Below are 6,000 nucleotides of genomic sequence, written 5' to 3' on the forward strand. Positions count from 1 at the left end.
GCCTATGTTGGTTTTATTGAAGACCGTTTTATTGTTGTTGAGTATCCCTTTATATTCGTTCCGGGATCTGTCGTCATTGTTGTTTCCGTTGTTGTTGTTGTTGTTGCGGACTGAGTTGTATGAATTGGTATTTGACATTCGCACTGCGTTTCGCTTGCGACGTTTCCTTGGCTTATCTGCGTTTTTTTGTTGATTCAAGTGGCGAAGTTGGCGTGCATCGTATTCTGCCCAACTAGCCTTCCAAACTTTTTGCGTTCCAAGCAGTCGCCAGCCAGAATTGTTTTCAACTTGCGCGGACATCATCTCTGTCCCCAAATTTGGGTGTGATTCCAATGGGGGTGAAGATGTACTCTTTTTTTCAAGAGAATTTACGGCGTTTGAAATTTGCTTCTATTCATCTATGATATCTGCCGATGATGAATTTGCATGGCTCGCATTATGTTCTGAACAATGGCTAGCCACATCAATAATCAAACTACTGATTTTTTCAAATTCAGTGCAAATATTCTTAAGCTCCCGTGTCAAATCGGAAGTGAGTACATCAACATATTCTATTATGCTGTTCTTGGTGGCCTGCATTGGAATGTCGAACAGTGATGTCAAGTGGTTTTTTATGGCAACGTCGTCTTGTTTTCCATTTTTGCAACGCAATGCCAATAGACCATGCAGCATATGTCCAGTGCAAATAGGTTGTATTCATTATTGAGCGTAATGATAAAATCATAAAACATCATAAAAAACATAATAAGGGTATTCACTAAAAAGCGTAAAATGCTGCGTAAAGGCCGGTTTGCTACTGACAAGAAAAGGAATCGCCTATCTCGATGCGTGGAAAATTTCTCCCAAGAAATGGTCAAGAAAATCACTTTTTTCTGATCGCAGTACGCAGTTGAGAAGAAATGTCACTTCGAAGGGAACTCTCTGTAGGAAATTTCTTGACCCTTTCAGTCAAGGAATTTCTTTACTTTTCTTGAGCGAAACAGCATACTTAGCTTAAAGCCTAATTTGCTACTGAAAAGGAATCGCTAAAGAAATTTCTCGCCGATTCCTTGCAGAAATTTTCTACAGCGACTCCCATTTGAACTGACAGTTCTTTTCAACTGCGTACTGCGATCTGAAAAAAGCGCATTCTTGATCGATTTCTTGCAGAAATTTCCCATGCATCAAGATAGGCCGAGAAATTACTTGTCAGCAGCGAATCAGGCTTAAATCACGATTATTTGATTATATTAAATATTTCACAAAATTGCGTAAACTGCACATGAAACATTTCCAACTGTCAAAAATCGACCAAAATCGATCAAAGAATGCGTTCGTCGTCGTAACAACTATTATCAGAAGATAAATAAACATTCAAATAAATGATTACCTAAAAGTCCGCGAATACTTCCGCAATAGAAAATGATCTAAACTATCATAAAACTGGGATTACAAACCTGGGAAATGGGACAATTAAACATTAGGTGGAAGCGTCTGGATAACAGCTGTTCTAACCATCTAACGAATTACATTACGACGCTCATGATGGAAGTAAGTTTACTTGAGCCTTGCCAGGATATTCATCGCAAATGCGGCCTGTTCTCAAAAAGGCCTCAATTCTATATCTGACGGAAACCGAGTTGAGGCCTGTTAAACAAACATCAAAATGCAATGTAGATTGCGAAAAACGTTCCAAATTCACTAGTAGATGCAGGTTATACTACGGAGCGACCGCTCCTTGTATTATTTTATACAGTGGTTGTCTAAACGGCGAACATTATCGGGTTCCTGTAGACTGATGTATTTTGTTTCATACTACCTAATAATACCTGCGGTGGGAGCTTGGGATTTTTTCCTGTTCCAAGCGACACACATTCATACATCCGTATGAAATACCACCTTTGGCACTTCCTCCGGGAGGTGGCCGAGCTTCTGGTCCATCAGAACAGAAGCTCAAGCAGAGTCTGCCTAGGGTGTGGTGGGGGTTCAACAGTGGGCTCTGTTGAATCTCTACAAAAAACCACATATCTGCAAGTAGTTCTGAACAAGCGACCTGGTACCGCTTTCAAAGTGCCTTAGCCCCCTGGAGTGCCATCCGGCACATCAGGATGGATGCCAGTAAAATCCTGATTATGGTATACTGGTCACGGCGTTCAAATAGGACAAGGCAAGGATTTTGGATTGGACAGCGATATTGGGCTGACAGTCGTGTCATTCTACTCCCCGAGTAAGGAAGGGTAACACCAACTTGAAACGGCGAGTAGGTTCATGGCGTGACTGCCTCCGTCCCGTTAAAATCTTGGCAGGCCTCTGGATACGTTCAGAACCCGTCCATCTTAAGTGATGAGTACTAGGCTCGGATGACCATTCCCGACCTACGCCGATCCGGCTCTGAACACGATCCTCATAAGGGATCGTGTCAACCCTAGCATGGCCTCCCTGCTCGCATAGATAACCATGGGATCATGAAAGGCGACTATGTACGGCGGTTGACGATAGCGGTCTGGAGGGGGGACCCTGAAGAATGGAGAATATAAATAACATCGGAGAAGGCGCGGCAAATCCGTTTGCCAGAAGCGGGTTGGTAAGATCACCAACGCTTCAAACCCAACAAGTGCATCAGCAGCACGAGTGCGAGCAGGAGCAAGTTAACGTGCAGCAACAGCAGCAGTTTAGTATGTGGTCGAAAGTACCAAAACTACCGAAGGTAGTTACAGCGAAGAAATTTGTGGAGGAGCTGCACGAGTATGTCGACAAAAGAAGCAATGTGCACAAAGACATCAAACTGTTGGTGACGAAGATCCAAGGAGCCCTTGGAGCGGCCGTCAAAGAATGGAAAACCCTGGAGGCGAGGGCTGATACAGCCGAAAAAGAGCTTGCGGTGACCAAGTCCGCGTTAGAAGCAATGCGAGCCTCTACATCGCGGAAAGCGGAAACGAGTACTATAACGGGGGAAGCCCCAGTGTCGAACAAAAATGTCAGTAGCGTGCAAACAACGCCCTTCTTCACGCCGAAGAGGGCAAGAGCGTCACCAGAAGATGTTAGACCAGGTGGCCCAAAAAAGCACAAGGACACCCCTGGTACTGGGGTATATCCAACAACCGAGGAAGCTACTGAGGAAACAGCCAAACTCCGTGGCAAGTGGTCGGAAATAAGAAAGAGAAGACGAGTAAAAAGAACCCATCCGAAAATCGTGTGTCCATTAAGGGGCGGAACAAGGGCGAAGCGCTCATTCTTAAAGCAAGTGACGATTCGTACATGGAGGTTTTGCGTGCTATGCGGTCGAATCCAGATCTCAAAGAGCTAGGAGAAGACGTTCAAAAAGTCAGGCGTACCCTGAATGGTGAGATGATCCTCGAGTTAAGAAAGGAGTCAAAGGCAAGCAGCTCCTTCTATAAAGAGCTAGCCGAAAAAGCCATGGGGGATAAGGTGGAAGTAAGAGCTGTGTGTCCTGTCCGGAAGCGACTCTCGAATGTAAAAATATGGACGAGATTTCAACGGAGGAAGATCTGAGGTTAGCCATGCAGCAGCAGTGCGCATTGGGTAACGTTCCAATGTCAATTCGCATTAGAAAAGGCCCCAGAGGGATGCAAGTAGCCTCGGTCAGGCTGCCTGTTGACGCAGCGAAAAAGGCCCTCAAAACCAGCAAGATCAAAGTCGGCTGGTCGGTTTGTCCGATTAGTGTGTCTGAGCGTTATCAGCTGGTAGCGTGCTTTAAGTGTCTCGGGTTTGGTCATATTGCACGGTTCTGCAATGGGCCAGACAGAAGCAAACTGTGTAGAAGGTGTGGAGAAGAAGGCCATAAGGCGCAAGACTGCCAGAAATCACCGAAATGTCTGATCTGTGCTAACAACGGAGACAACAAACACGTCACAGGAGGCCCAAGATGTCCGGCCTTTAAACAAGCGTCTGCAAACATGTCACAGTGGAGATAGCGCAAATAAACTTGAACCACTGTGAGGTTGCTCAGCATTTGCTGGGGCAGTCCGTAGCGGAAATGAAGTATGACGTAGCTATAATTTCTGAGCCATATCGAATCCCACCTACAGATGGGAATTGGGTAGCAGATACAAGTAAAACAGCGGCAATTTGGACGGTTGGAAGATACCCCTTTCAGGAAGTGGTGGAATGCGCAGAAGAAGGCTTCGTAATCGCCAAAGTTGATGGTGTGTACATCTGTAGTTGCTACGCACCTCCGCGATGGCCGTTAGAAGAATTCAACCGTATGCTAGACAGATTAACTGAAGAGTTTACCGATCGTAGACCATTCGTCATAGCCGGCGACTTCAATGCTTGGGCGATCGAGTGGGGAAGCCGCCTCACTAACGCAAGAGGATGCAGCCTTTTAGAAGCATTAGCAAAGCTAGATGTTCATCTAGCCAACGAAGGTACCATCAGCACATTTCGTCGGGAGGTCCATCATCGATCTCACTTTCTGCAGCCCGGGGCTAACAAGACACATGAACTGGAGAGTGTGCGAAGAGTATACCGGTAGCGACCATCAGATTATCCGCATCGGGGGCAGGTTCCAGCCAGTATATTGCGAAAGTCAGACAGACGTACGAAGGTGGAAAATGGCGGACTTCAAGAAGGACGTGTTCGTCGAAGCGCTTAGACTTGAACACATCACTTTGAACCTCAGTGCAGACGAGTTAACGGCAGCACTAACTCGTGCGTGCGATGTAACCATGCCGAGAGTTGGGAAACCAGCTAACGGTCGCCGTCCAGCCTACTGGTGGAACTCGACCATTGCCGATCTACGTGGGAGCTGCCTACGAGCCAGAAGAAGGATGCAGCGGGCTTGCAACAACGCTGAAAGAGAGGAACGGAGGTTAATCTACAGAGCAGCAAGATCCGCACTTAAAAGCGAAATCAGGCTTAGCAAAAAAGCTTGTCTTCAAGAACTCTGCGACAAAGCAAACGCGAATCCGTGGGGCGACGCGTACAGAGTAGCCATGGCGAGATTAAAAGGACCAACCATGCCACCGGAAAAGTGCCCAGAGAGAATGAAAGTTATTATTGACGGACTGTTCCCGCAGCACGATGCCACAACCTGGCCGCCCACTCCTTACGGAGTGCAGGATGGAGACTACGAAGAATCTCGAGTAACAAATGAGGAGTTGATCGGTGTGGCGAAAGCCTTGGACACAAAGAGGCCCCAGGACCAGACGGAATCCCAAATCTGGCTCTGAAAACAGCGATCCTCGAGAACCCCGATATGTTCAGGACCACACTACAGAACTGCATTGACAATGGCAGCGACAAAAGTTGGTGTTGCTGCCAAAGCCGGGTAAACCGCTTGGCGAATCTTCAGCGTATAGGCCGATATGCTTGCTGGATACGTCCAGCAAACTGCTCGAGAGAATAATCCTGAACAGGCTTACGAAGCATGCGGAGAACGAGAACGGGCTGTCGAATATGCAGTTCGGCTTCCGGAAAGGAAGGTCTACTGTGGACGCCATCCAAACTGTTGTGGAAACCATGGAGGCAGCTCAGAAGCAGAAAAGGAGAGGAAACCGATATTGTGCGGTGATCACACTAGATGTGAAGAACGCTTTCAACTGCGCTAGCTGGAAAGTAATCGCCGATTCGTTGCATAGCATGAGAATACCTGAGTACATATGCCGGATTCTGAAGAGCTATTTTCAGAACCGGTTACTGATATACGAAACAGACCAAGGAGTAAAAAGTATTCAAATTACGGCGGGCGTTCCTCAGGGCTCTATTCTCGACCCGACTCTGTGGAATATCATGTACGATGGTGTCTTGAAATTGAATCTTCCCAGGGGCGTGAAGATTGTTGGCTTCGCGGACGACGTGGTGCTATTGTAGTCGGTGAATCAAGAGAGGAGCTGGAGGTACTCGCCACCGAGACGATCGAGACTGTAGAAGATTGGATGCGGGACAAAAAGCTGGCGATAGCTCACCACAAAACTGAAGTGGTTATGATAAGCAATTGTAAGGTTGTGCAGCAGGCAAAAATCACGGTTGGTGATTGCATCATCGACTCGAAGCGAGAAG

This window comes from Aedes aegypti, chromosome 3, assembly GCF_002204515.2.
Source record: "Aedes aegypti strain LVP_AGWG chromosome 3, AaegL5.0 Primary Assembly, whole genome shotgun sequence".
In the NCBI taxonomy this organism is placed as follows: domain Eukaryota; kingdom Metazoa; phylum Arthropoda; class Insecta; order Diptera; family Culicidae; genus Aedes; species Aedes aegypti.